The sequence below is a fragment of the Primulina huaijiensis genome, chromosome 14, assembly GCF_012295235.1.
Source record: "Primulina huaijiensis isolate GDHJ02 chromosome 14, ASM1229523v2, whole genome shotgun sequence".
Taxonomy (NCBI): domain Eukaryota; kingdom Viridiplantae; phylum Streptophyta; class Magnoliopsida; order Lamiales; family Gesneriaceae; genus Primulina; species Primulina huaijiensis.
The window spans coordinates 15,062,531-15,080,196 of record NC_133319.1 but is presented as its reverse complement, the minus strand read 5'-3'; the positions used below and the strand labels follow the sequence as shown (position 1 = coordinate 15,080,196).

Sequence of the window (17,666 nt, the reverse complement as noted above, 5' to 3'; positions counted from 1 at the left end):
ACGAATATGCTGTAAGCAAAGGCATGTGACTAGGCAAACTCTTTTAATCTTGAAACTTTGAAAAAGAAACAGTTCAAACTCTACAGTATTTGCAAGTATCAATTAAACAAAATACAAGTAGAAAAGATTTTCAACCCTTGGCTTCTTGGGATCTGCAAATCAAATCCCAATGGTCCCTGAATCAGAATAAACATCTTAGGTAAATTAATTTTAAGTTAAAATAGGACAATACACAAACAAGCATAAAAGCTTACTCTCATCACATATGATCCATGTAAAGGCTCGATGGCTGCAATTGCCATATCTCGACTAGAATATTGGATGAATGCACATCCTTGAAAGTCACGAGGAAAAACAGGAATCATCCAATAACGAACAAGAAGGTTGTGCTAAGTTGATGAATTTGAAATGAGGGATCTTAAAACCCATTGATTTCAAATTGTTTGACTTGCTTGGATGAACAAAATTAAAGTGAATTTCAAATCAATTCTATATCAATTATCAATTTATACAATTTCAACAGCAGTTATGGTGAATTCTCTCCCTCAAATCAAATACATTAATCCAAGCGCAACCGAGAGTGTTGCAAAGCATTCAAGAGGCAAGTAAGAATAGTAATAGATGAATGCTTGAGTGGAAAACATGATGTGGACAGGTAGGGTGGGGCAAAACAATTTATGGGTAAAATATTTGTCAAGCCAGGCAATCACATGGGCTATGTTCGGATGGAAACAATGCACTTGATGAATTGATTTGAAATGACTAGTTTTTCAAGTCTATGGATTCGAAAACTATCCAAACAAAATAATTGATTAAAATTTTGAAATTCAAAATCCACCCAAATCCTCTTCCTATTCTTTCTGAAGCCGAGAGACTGTGAGAAATCATAAAGTACACTACCGCGGTTTTGATTGGATTCATCCCGGATAACATAAATATCTTCAATAATACCGAATGGAGACAATATCGGCAGTAGAAACATACACTCAGGATGTTTAAAAAAAAATAATATGAAGATGAAAAAATCATTAGCTAAAATTCTCTCCTTATTGTAATTGAACCAAACAGGTGTTAGTTTTCATAATCAAAGTAATAATATAGAATTGGAAAATACAGCATTCCTATTGCACATCATGCTCAAAAAAGCACACGTTCATAGTCTGCAAAAGTGAATGCAAAATAAATGTAATAGTTATAGTCAATGATAAAACTCTCCACATGATCTGTTCAAGTATAAAAACAAATGATGCAAAACAGAGTTCTTATAAAGCAACATCATAAGCAACAACACGTTTCACTGATGAGACTTGGGAGTAAAGGGTCCAAAGTAAAAATGTCAGTGAATTCAAATGCATTACAACGGAGACAAGCTAACAGATACCAGAGAACACTTGACAAATAAGAGCTATCATTGAAGAACTTTAACAGGGTACGTACTTCTTCAATTTCCCATTTCTGAGCATGTTTGTTTAAGTAGTTAAAATACAACTTACGGACATCAGGACATGTGCAGAAAAGTTCCCTACAAATGGAAGAGACATCAGATCAGAAAGAATATTAGTAACAAATTGTAGTCTTGGGGTAAATTTCTATCTTTAATCAAAAGCACGAGATTCTAAATAATCTGGTCATGAGAAAACTAACAAATGCACTACAGATAATTTCATTCTATAACATGACGAGAAGGACACTTAAACTGTTTAAAAAGGGTTTGGTGATAAAATCCTAAAACGTTAAGAAGATTCATATTCTCGTTCTAATTGGCTATGTGACTAAGAATGACATTTGATAAATTAACATGTTAAATTTTAAAAACATTCAGTGTAATGGTAAAATATAACATCACTAGACCAATGTCAGACGGATGCAAGTATCGCCCACCTCAGTTAGAGTAATATTCCACGTGATTTGGAAGAAAACAAACTAAAAAAATTTAGGAATAACAAATTAACAACGAGGTAGATCATATAAAACGGACATTAAATATATCCCATGTACAATCAACAAATAATATATTTCTCTATTGAAGCTTGTTGGAGATAAAGAATTGCCCCTAGTATTATATGTGGTTGCTTATATGGCATATTAATCAAAACCTCACATTTAAACTAGGGTACTACTTAAAAGATTTGAACTGTAATGTTACAGCCAGTGACAAAATACGGTATTAATAAACATCTTCACAGAATTTTTGGCCCCCATTGTCAATGACAACAAATTCTCATGAGTGAAATACAAAAGCTCAGGAAAATAACTATCTGAATTCCATAAACCTTATTATGCAAGTTTCTAATCACGATTAAGTTGTGCTAAAACTCTTATGAGGATTAAGTTTAGACAGCTAAGGAAGAGCATCGGCGACATATGGATACACAAAAGAACTAAAAATTCTGAAGGACTAAAAACACTGCTGTACTCATTATACAGTTCTAGAGTCCCCGTCTCCCCGATGCCATCAGGTTTTATAGTTGTTGCAGGTAAAACTAACACAATCTCACAATTTCAGCATGATTCCTTGGACAACGATTTCGAGAAGAGTTAGACTATAATCACTTGACAAAATTCGAAAAGAATATCTCCACTCTATGTTCAAACCTCAAGCACTGTGCTTGATAATCATTGCATTAAGGAGAGTGAGTGAGAAATGATTTACATCTTTTCCTAATAGATAAAAGTACTAAACTAACATCTTGAGGAAGTTAGGTGTAAGAAACTTGTAGTGGCCTGAATCCTTGAGTAACATTGTGTGAAAAGAATCTGGAAGAAATCCAAAATAAACAAATTAGTGCTGTTCGCTAGAAGACAGCACCAATGCGTTCACCATCTGCATATTTAACTGTTACAGGAATCATCCCCTGGAAGAAATTGAGATAACAATCGTATCAGACAATACAAGACTGGAATTTTCATTCAGGAAAATACACTCTTCATAGATCTCAGCAATATTTGATAACTGACCCGGGCGAAAGTAAATTGACCGTGTAAAGCCCAACTAGCTTGCTCAGCCTGCTCCGTTGTTGCATACTTCACAAAGCAGTATTCTAGAATGAGCAACAAAAATCATGAAAAATAATTTTACTTTTGTCTATATTGAAATCAGGATAAGACTCAAGCTTCCAGGTATAGCAACATCTGGAAAGGTAAACATAATGAATTGAGCAAAAACGGCATTGAAAGTTGATTACATGAACTGTGTAAAATGTAGTTTTATGGACAATTCTTGTAAAAAGGCCTTTCTCTTAAATCAAGGAAGATCAAGAGCATGCCAGTTAAATTTAGTGTCGGAGCAATGATACACGCCCCACAAGCGTAGTTACTAAAGGTACAAGGCTCACAAACGAGCATGGGGGCCTTGGAGCCTATATGCAAGGGGCAATGCAGTGGACATTAATATATAATATTCTAAAATCTAGATGTCCAAAGATCTATATCCCTAGCATACAATATGTTTAGGCATATGCTTCACCAAGGAGCTGTGTCACAGCTTGTGCCTAAGTTTTAGGATTTGTTTTAGGATTGCACCTCAGTTTCGCACTGCACCTTAACCTAGGTACATGGAGTGTAAGAGCCCAATAACCAATTTGGGCCCAACCCATTTCATTTTATTAATTAACCCCCAACTCCTGTAATGTATTCTGCGTACAACATTAGAAGAAATCTCTCCCTGCCTTGCACCCCGTCGCTTTTCTCTCCTCTTTCTGCAGCAGTCGCGCAGCGCCGCCGGCGGCCGGAGAAGTGGGGCAGCAGCCAGCAACCTTCTTCATCTAGTCTATTAGCCTCTTTCCTGCCATGAATCGGAAGGTTACGAGCTCGATCAGCTCGTTTTCCATCACCTGTGCGCGTGGGTGTTGCATGTTTTCTTAATTGCTCGCAAGTGCACGACGTCAAGTTATAATAAAATGTATTTTCGAGTACAAGTGTCGATCCCACGAGGAGTTTGTATTTAAATGTATATTAATGCTTGTAATTAAAATAGTCTCAATTTTATTTAGAAAAATCACTTAAAAGATTTGTTTGCAAGAATAACTAAATTCAAAATGGATTTAAGTAAAATATAACACCAAACTTTTTATAGCAAATAACAATGAAATAAAAGATCTAGAGGTTTGATTTCACGCAACTATCCACCATGTGTAATTCCTATTAGCTGTGTTATAAAAATTCTAAATTCTTCTTATTCATTAGGCAAGAATCCTAATATTATCTACTCTCTTTTCCAAGTAATAAGTATAAATTGGTTATCTAAAAATGAATTGTGACATTCCCATCAACAATCTATAATAAATAACATTTCAAACACTAGATTCTCTATAGGCTTCAATAGCATTATAGGCCTCCCGAACTCTATAAATACTATTGATGTATTTGTTCCTTTTCTTATTTATAATTTCCTCTTCCGAGTGATAAATTGTAAACATATAAATCATTCAACTTATGGCCAATAAATTGAAAGCATTAAGATTGGAATAATACAAATGAACAAGATGAAAAACTTAAATAACTTATGTCATAGATTCCAACACATGGTTTCTAGTTTTGTTCCATCATTCCTCTAGAAATAAAACTTAGTTCATAATAACACAATCAAAACAACAAAACATAGTTACAAAACAAGAAATATCAATTGAAAAATAAAAGAAAGAAGAACTTAGAACAAGAGTTTGAAGTGCAGTTTCCGTCCCCGGATTTGTGCAAAAGATTTCTCAAGAACTTGATGAACTTGATCTTCAATCCTTTTTCAGCAGCCTCCACTCCTTCCTTGGCTCCCCAATGACCTAGATAGTGAATAATAGAAGCCTTTTATAGTCCTAGACAAGTCTTTGCACGCAAAACACAAAAGTCATCAACTCCCATGCGCAGCACACCAAATTTCAGAATTTCCGGACTTTGTCTGTCAACGACCGCGGGTGCGGTAAAGATGGCACCGCGGGTGCGCTGCTATTTCGGGGAAAACTTTCATTTTCGAACTTCAGTGACCGCGGGTGCGGTACAGCTTTGGCAGAACTTCTGAAATTCGATTTTCAATTACCGCGGGTGCGGTGCCTGTGTTAGCGCGGGTGCGCTAGAGCTTCTGAAATTTTTATCTTTTGCACTTTCCAATTCAACATTTTACTACTCCAAACTCTTATTCTAAACTTCCAAACTACAACAACAAAAACAACAACAAATCACATAAAACCTGCTCAAGAATCACAAAATTCTAAGTTAAAAACAAGTAATAAAAGTACAATAAATTGCACTTATCAGTGGGCTTTGATCCGGTTTTAGGTAAGGTTTTGGCTTCGATCCTTGGTTGTTCTTGGTGGATTAGTTTATATAAGTGAAGTATTAAGCTTTTTCCCTGTTATCCAACTTGTTTTCTGACTGTGAACAGTATTTCAGGTGACTTTTCTGACGAGCCACACCCTAAGATCACTGTTGTGCATTTAAGCCTCGATTCTTGAGGCATAAAGCTTGAAATTCCAGATTTTGAATGGGTTTATAGGCTGCTCAGAATTCGATTTTTAACCGTTCCGATTTAAATTGTTTTGTCAGTTGGAATGCAGTTTATTGAAGTATATAACGAATTTATATTATAGGTTATATCGTTGGACGAGTTCAGCATAAAGTCCTTAAGAATTACTGTGGTATTATAAGTTTGTAGTCGAGGTACGCTCAAACCTATATTATTATGACGCTTATATTGGCGTGTAAGAATATTCAGTAGATGTTGTTTGCTATTATGTGCCTTGAATGCTTATTTTGATGCATTCATGCATTAACTGTATTGAAATAACATATTGAGTCTTGACTCCTTTGCCAGCGATTTATGTTGATTCTGTTGAGATATATACTGAGTCATCAGAGGAAAGAGTGGGTTAGGAGTAGCCACATTCCCATATGATAGCTAGGGACGAGCGACTTAACTACTCGCATTCCCTATACTACGTGAAAAGACCAGCGGCGATTTGATGTTGTATTCTTGGCACAGGTGGCCACTGTTACTGTTGACGATGCTATTCGTTTGAACTCCGTTTGGTATCCGTTATTCCATTGTTACCATTCATGCAACACATATCATTGCATTTACTTGGTATTCTTACATGTCTTTTATATACATAGTAATTTTACTGGTTTGTCGTATTGGGGTACGGCCCGTGTTTTCTTTTACGTTGTGGTTGTTTTTTTATGCCATAGCAAGTCATTCCAGGGGATTTGACACATCTTGTGGAGCGTCAGCGAGTGGTACCCAGTAGTTGAGTCGGTTTGTGTCAGAGTCCCCAGATATCTGCATATACTAGTAAAATATGCACACGCGTTGCATGCGTTATTATTATTTTTAATTGATCAAATAATACTAAACAATTAACACGAAATTATTTTCGATTTAGAAGAGTTGTTCGATTTAAAAGGAAAGTTTTGTTTAGATTGTTTCTATGTAAAATATGGAGTGACTTGAAAATGGTTTTAGTAAGGTCAGAATGGTAATTATGGAATTAAATATTTTGGAGTCTTCTAAGGTAGTTACTCTAAGGGTCTCACACTTAATAATATAGTATAGATTATACTAGTTTGATACTTTTGCTATGGAAATGCCCTGCGTAGGTGTATTGTGATGTTTTTATGTTGTCATGGATTGTTTGTGATATGTTGTGTCTAGTCCTGGCAAGTGTGGCTGTAGGATATTTGTTTGTTTGATTGTAAATTTGATGAAATTTTCGAATGTATATTGTTATTGTTGTGTTGTTTTCGGAAATTTTTGGGATGTCCTATTTACGGAGAGGTCGTGCCAAAATTTCTGCAGGCCCAAATGAACATTTTAAACTCGTTTTCGCTGTTTACACTAATTAATCCTTGTTGTTTGGTAATTAAATATTAATAAGAAGCACGGGCCCTCACAGTTTGTATCAAAGCATAACTGGGATATGCTCGAATTAGAGTCTTGGACACTCGAGTTTAGACACAAATAAAATGATTGTGCACGTGTTTGATTATTTGCTCTTACCTGTTTCTATGCTTTGAATTATTTGTTTTAGCATGACTAGAGCGTATAGTTGATTAAGTTTTCACTTTTAGTTTAGAAATTGCCTATTAGTTTAAGTTTATGCTCTTATACTAAACCGATTATTTTGTTTCTGCCTGTGGTTAAATCCTTGTGTCTTGTAGATGGCACCTAGAGGTAAGGGCCGAAAAGGAAAGGAAGTTGTTCATGAATCTGAAGCCCCTAATGCGAGAGGACTTAACGAGACTAATTGGGGGAGACAAGGTTGTCGTCTTCGTGGGGAAGCACGAAATGTTAACGTTGAGCATTAAGTGGATCAGTTGACTAGAGGAATGGGTGAAATGGAACTAGTGATATCTCGATTTCAAAACATGCATCCTCTTTGATTCTTTGGAAATGAAGATGGTGAAAAAACTGTAGCTTGGTTAAAAAGTATGAAACACTTGCTTAATATGTTGGAGTACACTCCTGATTTGCAGCTTAAGTTGGCTATTTGTCAATTAAAAGACCGAGCTCAGTTATGGTGGGAAACTACTGAGGAAGCTCTGAAAGAATCAGGCGAAAGAGTTACTTGGGATGCATTTTGTGCTTACTTTACTCGAGAATATTCACCGCATTCATATTATTCGGCCAAGGAAGCTGAATTCAATAGATTGACTCAAGGATATAGATTGCCTATATCCTATTTTGCTTCTTTTGATTCTTCGTCGCATAATTTCTCTTGGGATTTGCATTTCCGACGTTCTCTCCGTGAGGAAGAGATCAATCAGTTATCTTCGCTTTTACTCATTCTTGAGGGAGTTAGATTGGTGGAAGGGGTTGATGATTTTCAACAGTGGGAGGGGGATCCGTCCGGGAAGTTCACAGTTAAATCTTTTTTCCTCTCATTCTTCACTGATAGCAATGGTCCACAACATTTCGAATTTTTCAATATCATTTGGAAAATACCGATTCCGTCAAAGATTCAAATTTTCTCGTGGACAGCAATCCTTGCAAAGTTACCGACAACCGAAATGATGCAAAAGCGATATCCTAATTGTTCTCTTTGTCCCAACTGGTGTGTGTTTTGTCGTAAGCATGTGGAAACACAAGATCATTTGTTTATTCATTGCAAGTTCACCCATGCGTTGTGGGCAAGGGCTTTGAAAGAAATGAGACTGGTTTGGGTTGTGCCGAAGACAACCCAAGATTTGTTTTCTACGGATCTGGGGCATATGCTTGGCAAAAGAAGTAAAATTTTCTGGAAAGTGGTGATCCATGGAATTGCTTGGGCGGTTTGGTTGGAGAGAAATAGAAGAATTTTTGAAGAAGTGGAACAAACCAAGGAAGAATGCTGGGAAAGAGTCAGGTTCACAATAGCAAACTGGATTCGAGCGGATAAAAACTTTCAGGGATTGTCTACATTTGATATTCTTAGAGATTGGTCATATGTTTATTGTTAAATTAACTAGTCGGTAGTGGATCACTAGTCCAATTCTTGTTCTGTAAAATTCACATATTAATAATATTCTTATGTTTCTTATCAAAAAAAAAGGTAACATGACTGTAGGAGTGTATGCCTCTCAATTTTCAGCGCTTCTTGCTTATTTTCCTTATGTTGCTAGCAGTGATCGAAACAAGTTATCGCATTTTATGCAAGGATTGAATCAAACCATTTGTACTTTAGTAGTAGCTAGAGAGCCTGTTAATTATGCCGATGCTGTAGAGAAAGCCAAAAATGTGGAGGCAAGTCTACTTTTGGAAAAACCACAGTCAGTTCAACCATGTTTTCCTCAGAGTTTCGGGGGCAATGTCAGTGGGCGCACCACTATACCGACCTTTGCTGCGGTATCAGCCTTCGCAGTCTTATCAACAACCAAAGCAGCAAAAGTTTAAGGCCAAAGGAAAACAGTTCAAGAACTCGTAGTAGTTCCAGCAGTCAGCGTGGAGGTTCAGTTGGGTCACCACGTGGAGTGATTTGTGATCGTTGTGGTGGTAAACATTTCAGTACCCAGTGTACGGGAGTTCATGGATCTTGTCATATATGTGGGCAAGTTGGACATTATGCTAGAGTAAGTCCGAATGCAGTAAGACAACAATTTCAGCAACCTCAGTTTGATCAGGGTTTTAGAGGACAAGCAACTAGACCTTTTGTCCCGACTCAGTCTTTGCAACAGTCTAGCTATCCTCAGCATAGAGATTCTGTTCAGCAGCGCTTTCCAGGGTTATGAGCTCGATCAGCTTGTTTTCCAAAACCTGTGCGCGTGGGCTTTGATCCGATATTAGGTAAGATTTTGGCTTTGGTTCTTGTTTGTTCTTGGTGGATTAGTTTATATAAGTGAAGTATTAAGGTTTTTCCCTGTTATCCAGCTAGTTTTCTGATCGTGAACAGTATTTCCGACGACTTTTCTGACGAGCCACCTCCACGAGATCACCGTTGTGCATTAAAGCCTCGATTCTTGAGGTATTAAGCTTGAAATTCCAGATTTTGAATGGGTTTATAGGCTGTAGAGAATTCGATTTTTAACCGCTCCGATTTAAATTGTTTTAGTCAGTTAGAATGCAGTACATTGAAGTATATAGCGAATTTATATTGTAGGTTATATCGTTGGACGAGTTCAGCAGAAAGTCCTTAAGAATTACTGTGATATTATAAGTTTGACGTCGAGGTACGCTCAAACCTATATTATTATGACGCTTATATTGGCATTTACGAATATTTAGTGGATGTTGTTTGCTATTATGTGTCTTGAATGTATATTCTGATGCATTCATGCATTAATTGTATTCGCATAACATATTGAGCCTTGACTCCTTTGACGGTGATTTATGTTGATTCTTTGAGATATATTCTGAGTAATCATATGGACGAATGGGTTAGGATTAGCCACATTCGCAGATGACAGCTAGGGACGAGCGACTTAGCTACTCCCAGTCCGGATGCTACGTGCATGGACGAGCGGCGATTTGATGCTACATTCCTCGCACGGGTGGCCACTATTAATGTTGATGATGCTATTCGTTTGGACTCCGTTTGGTATCCGTTATTCCATTGTTATCATTCATGTATCGCATATCATTGCATTTACTTGATATTATTACATGTCTTTTATATACGTCGTAATTTTACTGGTTTGTCGTACTGGAGTCTTTTACGTTGTGGTTGTTTTTTATGGCATAGCAGGTCATTCCAGTGGATTTGACGCGTCTGGTGGAGCGTCAGAGAGTGGTACCCAGTAGTTGAGTCGGTTTGTGTCAGAGTCCCCAGATATCTATATATATAATACTAGTTGGATACTTTTGTCAGGGAGATGCCCTGCGTAGGTGTATTGTGATGTTTTTATGTTGTTTTGGATTGTTTGTGATATGTTCTGTCTAGTCCTGGCCAGTTCGGCTGTAGGATATTGGTTTGTTTGATTGTGAACTTGATGATATTTTCGAGCGTATATTGTTGTGGTTGTGTTGTTTTCAGAAATTTTTGGGATGTCCTATTTTCATGGAGGTCATGCCAAAATTTTTGCAGGCCCAAATGAACATTTTAAACTCGTTTTCGCTGTTTACACTAATTAATCTTTATTTTCTGGCAATTCAAAATTAATTAGAAGCACGGTCCCTCACATGGAGATTTCTAATATTTACGTCTTCAAATAGAGAGAAACATAGAGACTAGCCTTTAAAATTTTCTATCAAAACCACTAACTCATATTCCCTCTCCTTAACATGGATAAATACGACATTGATTCAAGTACTGAGGCATTAATACAAGGACAACATCAATCAAAACAGACTATAATCTCCTCCAAAAAATAAACCACGCCAAGATTGCAGCAAAAGTACCGTATTTAACTAGGATTCATGTTAGTTTCAAGTATAAACTATGTGCGTTTTCTAATCACATATAAATCTTCAACATAAAAGTTAGCACATAACGATATCATTTAATGGTACATTTACTTCATAAATCATACCCTGATGTAAGCCAGTCACCTTATCCTTGAGAAGAACAATCTCAACAATATGTCCATGTTCACTGAAAACGGCGTTAATCTGATGTTAAAAGATACAAAAAGTATTCTTGAATTTGGCATTTACTTTCCTCGCGCAATGCAGCGTAATTCAGTTAGTTTAGCAGTGCCCCCTACATCTTGTTCAGACGATGTTCTCGGAATCACCGACACATACAGCTTCACGAAACCGCCGTAACCAACACCATCTGTAGAAAATTTTATCTTTAAAAATCGCGACAAAACTGGATAAAAATTAATCAGCAAAAAATCAAAGAAACGCGATTACCGAGGCGAGAAAATGATCGCTTTTGACATAGCGGAGCGTGATTGAAACTGGTGTTAGGGTGGCAGCCAGGTAAACTATTCTGCTCGCCTTTGAAAGTGTGGTCGTGGGGGAGTTGTTAGTGCTGGCCGGCGTCTGAAGCAAAAGACGGCGGCGGAGTTGGATTCCGTCCATCAGTCACACACTTTTAATGTATTGTCATGCTTCATCAAAGAGTAAATTGGTGATAAATACCTAATTAGAACACTGAATTTGTGATCACTACCCATGTCATAAAAGTTTATTCTGCAGTCCCTCCCTCTAATCTATTTTTTTAATTACTCCCCAACTCATCTTGACCCATTTTATGGTTTATATTTTGGGATTTCCTATAATTAAAATATTTGACTTTTAATTTATTACATGTTCCCGTCAGTCATGTCCCAAAACCTCCATTCCTAAAGTAAACGATGAAGAAGCCAATACCTCCATTCCTAAAGTAAACGATGAAGACGCCAGCTTCACACTTCTTCATTGATCGGAGGCAGACATCTTAACTCAAATCCTAAATTCACGTCAAAGAAACCCACCGATTTTCAAAGAAACAATCTCTTGGAGCTTTTTATTCCATCCCCGATTTTCGAAGAAACAAAACCTTTTTTTTTTTTTTTGCGTAATCAAGATTCCAGTGCAGAAATTGAGCGAGAAAGCCGAAGAAAGTCGAAAAAAACATGTTTCAAGATTCCATTGCAGAGATTGACCGAGAAAGTATAAGAAAACAAAATTCCACTGCAGAAATTAATAAGGTGCGTTTAAACATGCTTATAAGGGGTGTTTGTCGGTTCAATTTTGTACTTTTTCGACCACACAACAATAAAGATATTGGTAAAGATAAATGATCACGTATCGTTGCGTTGGTATTTTGAGTAGATAATATTATCTTGTGATTTTGTATCTTTAGCTTGTTGGTGTTTTGAATAGATAATAATATTACCTTGTTATTTTGTAACTTTACATTGAAGAAGGAATGTTTAATTAAATATTGAAGTTGTAATTACATCGAAGCTATTTTGCCAAGTTCCAACAGTGGCTTGTTGTTTAAAACCACGATTCTCGTTTCTGCACAGCATTATAAATGCAGACTGCCATTTCTGGTACAAAAATGGTAAATTTCAGCATATTTTGTATGAATTTCAGCCTTCATTGTATTAATTTGAGTATATATATGGTTAATTCGAGCATATTTCCTGAATGACAGTAGGATGAGATAAATGCAAACTGCCATGACAAATTGATGGGTGTGAGTTGGGAATCTATTTCCTTACAATGAATCTCGTCCAGCCAAAAATCGTTTTTTTCATTATAATTTTCAACCACTCATGAAACATAACGTTGTGTTCGATTTCTTGTAGAAATGGAATCTAGATCTGGATCAACAAATTTATCATTTCTGGGTAGCTGCGAGTATAAAGATGACCTCTATATGATTTCAATTTCTGATGGCTTCAGTGTAATGGAGCTGTTTCTCAATCTTGGAAGAAAATGTGAGGAAATTTCTCCACAAAATGTGACCTTGCAGTATCTAGCCCCTCATATGAAGAAGTATGTGACGTTGAATGAAGATGATGACGTCCGTATTATGACTCATCTACATGTCTCTATGAAACTTACTATAATTACTATGAAGGCAATAATCAAAGAACCAATGGGATCCCACGATGTCGAGAGGTAATAACTTATGGCTTGATTTTTTATTTCCTTATGAATTTTGTTGATGTTAATTATTATGTAGGCCTTTGTTCTGTTGGGTAAGTCATTTGTTGTGTGTATGTTTCTTTTGAATATTGATCATGTGTAAGTTATATCTTTCAAATCATTAATCATTTGAATTGTTAAACATCACTTGAGTATATTCATTTGTGCCACATTAATAATTTTGTACTATGTTAAAAATGAACTGTAATAAAATTTTCGATTGATTATAATAGGGTTGAATGTGAAGATGGTACGCTGACTATTAATGATGCTCGTCTCGAAGTTGGTTTGTCAATAAATTCCATAGACGCGTGGAGTAATTGCATCAGTGGGGCTGGTCAGATCTTCAAAGATGTTGTAGAATTTCGAACATTTGCTAAAAAATATGCAATTGCTACGAGACGGTCTTTTTTGTATAAAAAGAATGATAGTCAGAAGGTTATTATGGTCTGTAGTGCAAACAGTTGTTCTTGGAAAATTTATGCTTCAAGACACAAATCTGACAATCTTTTTGGAATCAGAAAATGTAATCTAATACATACGTGTGGTGATGACAATCTTCGTAGTAGAGGACATCCTAAAGCTGATGCTGCATGGGTTTCCAATGTTTTGATGGAGAGATTAAGGGGAGAACCATCATATCGACCATGTATGATGTTGAAAGATATCCAAAGAGATTATGGGGTCGAGCTCAATTACCAAAAGGTTTGGAAAGGTAAGGAATTGGCTATGCATGCCATTCATGGTGCAGAGGATGAGTCTTATGATAGACTGAGATGGTATTGTGGTGCTATCAAAGAAACTAATCCCGGAAGTATTGTTGAGTGTGAAATTGATCATTGCAGTAATAAATTTAAACGGCTATTCATCTGTTTCAATGCATGTGCAACTGGTTTTATCCGTGGATGTAGGCCCTTGTTTTCTTGGATGGCACTCACATAAAGAATAAATACAAGGGAAATATTTTGGTTGCTGTTGCTAAGGATGCTAACGATGATCTTTTCACATTAGCATATTCAGTCGTGGATGCTGAAAATGATGATAATTGGGGGTGGTTTTGTTTCCAACTTAAAGGTGTTTTGCTTTCGCATCACTGTACCAGATTTGACCAGTTCACTTTTTTCTCAGATAGGCATACCGGGATAATCAAGGCTGTTGAGTTAATGTTCCCAAGTAGTTATCATGCTTATTGTCTGCGTCATTTGGTAGATAATTTTGTGAATAAGGTTTGTTACATAATTGTATAATAGTGGTATTAATTTTTTTTTAAAAATATTACTATATGTACTGTTTTATAATATTTTTTTTATGTAATCTGAATGTAGGTCATGCGGAAATACCCATTTCACAACAAGAAGTATTGGTCATCAGTTTTCAAGAAACCCGCATATGCCCCATCAAAACAGGAGTTTGAACAACATATTAACAATATAATAAAGTCAATGCCAATTGCTAGAGACTTCATAGTGAGATCGTCTCCAAAAAGTTGGGCAAATGCATGGTTTCGGGGAAATCGGTGGGGTGTTATAAATAATAACATAGCCTAGTGTTGGAACAATTGGGTTAAAGCAGCACGATTTCTTCCTATTGTTGCCATGGTGGACCAGATCCGCATTCAAATTATGGACTTTATGCACAGGAGACGTGAAGCGTCAATGGGGATGATTAAGATATTGAGTCCATCAAAGGAGAATGTTCTTGCAAAAACATATGCGGAATCTCGTAGTTTGAAAGTGTTGAAAGCATGTTCTTGGAGTTTTGAAGTTGTGGACGGAGATAAATCATTTGCTGTTGATTTGTGTGCTACGGCTTGTTCGTGCAAAGCCTGGCAGCTTAATAGGCTTCCTTGCAAACATGCATGTCCAGCAATAGAGTCAAAAGCATTGTCTTTATATGATTTTTGTGATAAATACTTTAAGACAGATTCATATCGTGAAACTTATAGAGGAATTCTAAATCCGATTCCTACATTTGAGATGCATGAGCCCAATCCCGATCACCCAATTATGATCAATCCTCCCGATGTTCGTAGCCAACCAAGCCGAAGATGAACACAAAGGATAGCATCTCAAGTTCTACGTGTGTCAAAGTGTGGCCGGTGTCATAAGCAAGGCCACAATCGATGCAGTTGCAAAGAAGCAATTAGCTAGCTTTGCATAATGTTTTGTTGAATAAGTTTTTGACCTATTTGCTTGCAAGTAAATATCTTATACTCATGTATTTGTGTCTTACAATATTATGATTGATGTCAAAACAACTAACATGTTTTCTAATGCACAGAAAAATGAAGATAGTAGAACGAAAGATTTTTGATGGAACATCTACAAAAAGGTGTACCTGATCCAGTGGAAGTATTAGTGGGGAAGCATTAAATTGATATTCATGTTATTTTATAATATTTTTTTGCTGAGTTATGTTTTGTGTCTTACAATATTATGAAAACTACTAATGTATTTATCTCAAATTAACAGAAAAATGAAGATGGTAGAACGAAGAATTTTTGATAGAACATCTACAAAAAGGTATACTTGATTCAGTAGAATTATTAGTGGGGAATCATGAAATTGATATTCATATTATTTTATAATTTTTTTTTGCTGAGTTATGTTTTGTGTCTTAAAATATTATAAAAACTACTAATGTAATTATCTCAAATTAACAAAAAAATGAAGATGGTAGAAAGAAGAATTTTTATGGAACATATAAAAAAAAAGGTATACTTGATCCAGTAAAAGTATTAGTGGGGAATCATTAAATTGATATTCATGTTATTTTATAATATTTTTTTGCTGAGTTATGTTTTGTGTCTTAAAATATTATAAAAACTACTAATGTAAATATATAAAAATAACAGAAAAATAAAGATGGTATTTATAAGAATTTTTATGAAAAAACTACAAAAAAAGGTATACGTGAGTCAATGGAATTATTAGTGGGGAATTATGAAATTGATATTCATGTTATTTTATCATATTGCTAATGTTGAGATCTATTTTTGTTTCTGAGATCTATTGCTAATGTTTGTTTAACTCTATTTTGTGTTGCTGGAACTATTTTTAGGTGTTCTACCTTTCCGCTCAAGATTGTTTTGCTGAGATATGTGGTTGTTATATGAGTTTGCATTTATCTCGTAGTATTGTCCTCTCAAAAAAGTGTGCTCGAATTCTCGAATTATATAGTCGAATGGATACAACGTATGCTGATATTCATACTAAATATGTTGTAATTAATCATAGGGGTTTGCATTTATCTCGTAGTATTGTCCTCTCAAAAAAGTGTGCTCGAATTCTCGAATTATATAGTCGAATGGATACAACGTATGCTGACATTCATATAAAATATGTTGAAATATATTGTTTTTGTACCAAATATAGTTGCCTAGATGCCGCTTATACCGTGGTCTACAATCGTTGCAAAGACATCAATCCCCCGCTCTCACCCATCAATTTGCCATATGAGTTTTCATTTATCTCGTAGTAGTGTCCATTCAAAAAAGTATGCTCGAATTCTAGAATTATATACTTGAATTGATACAATGTATGCTGATATTCATATAAAATATGCTGAAATATATTGTTTTTGTACCAAATATAGTTGCCTAGATGCCGCTTATACCGTGGTCTACAATCGTTGCAAAGACATCAATCCCCCGCTCTCACCCATCAATTTGCCATATAAGTTTGCATTTATCTCGTAGTAGTGTCCACTCAAAAAAGTATGCTCGAATTCTCGATTTATGTACTAGAATTGATACAATGTATGCTGAAAATAATATAAAATATGCTGAAATATATTGTTTTTGTAACAAAAATAGTGGCGTAAAAGACGATTGTCGGGTGAACTCGAATCGTTGTAAAGAAATAAATTCCCAACTCTCACCCATCAACTTGCCATATGAGTTTGCATTTATCTCGTAGTAGTGTCCACTCAAAAAAGTATGCTCGAATTCTCGATTTATGTACTAGAATTGATACAATGTATGCTGAAAATAATATAAATTATGCTGAAATATATTGTTTTTGTACCAAAAATAGTGGCATAAAAGACGATTGTCGGGTGGACTCGAATCGTTGTAAAGAAATAAATTCCCAACTCTCACCCATCAATTTGCCATATGAGTTTGCATTTATCTCGTAGTAGTGTCCACTCAAAAAAGTGTGCTCGAATTATGGAATTATATGCTCGAATTGATACAATGTATGCTGAAAATAATATAAAATATGCTGAAATATATTGTTTTTTTACCAAAAATAGTGGCGTAAAAGAAGATTGTCGGGTGAACTCGAATCGTTGTAAAGAAATAAATTCCCAACTCTCACCTATCAATTTTCCATAGGAGTTTGCATTTATCTCGTAGTAGTGTCCACTCAAAAAAGTGTGCTCGAATTATGGAATTATATGCTCGAATTGATACAATGTATGCTGAAAATAATATAAAATATGCTGAAATATATTGTTTTTTTACCAAAAATAGTGGCGTAAAAGAAGATTGTCGGGTGAACTCGAATCGTTGTAAAGAAATAAATTCCCAACTCTCACCTATCAATTTTCCATAGGAGTTTGCATTTATCTCGTAGTAGTGTCCACTCAAAAAAGTGTGCTCGAATTATGGAATTATATGCTCGAATTGATACAATGTATGCTGAAAATAATATAAAATATGCTGAAATATATTGTTTTT

The 17,666-nt window shown here is 35.6% G+C and overlaps 1 long non-coding RNA gene across 2 annotated transcripts; it reads right to left on the bottom strand.

The window, feature by feature from the left end:
- Window positions 1-260: 260 nt before the first annotated feature.
- On the bottom strand, window positions 261-11,405 carry LOC140956849 (uncharacterized). 2 transcript variants are annotated; one of them, XR_012171545.1, is made up of 4 exons: window positions 11,255-11,405; window positions 10,930-11,174; window positions 2,688-3,132; window positions 1,359-1,522 (listed from the first exon to the last, which is right to left on the bottom strand). It is a non-coding gene; the product is annotated as an uncharacterized lncRNA (long non-coding RNA). The 2 variants fall into 2 exon arrangements; XR_012171544.1 differs by having other exon boundaries at window positions 261-3,132.
- Between the last annotated feature and the right edge of the window lie 6,261 nt (window positions 11,406-17,666).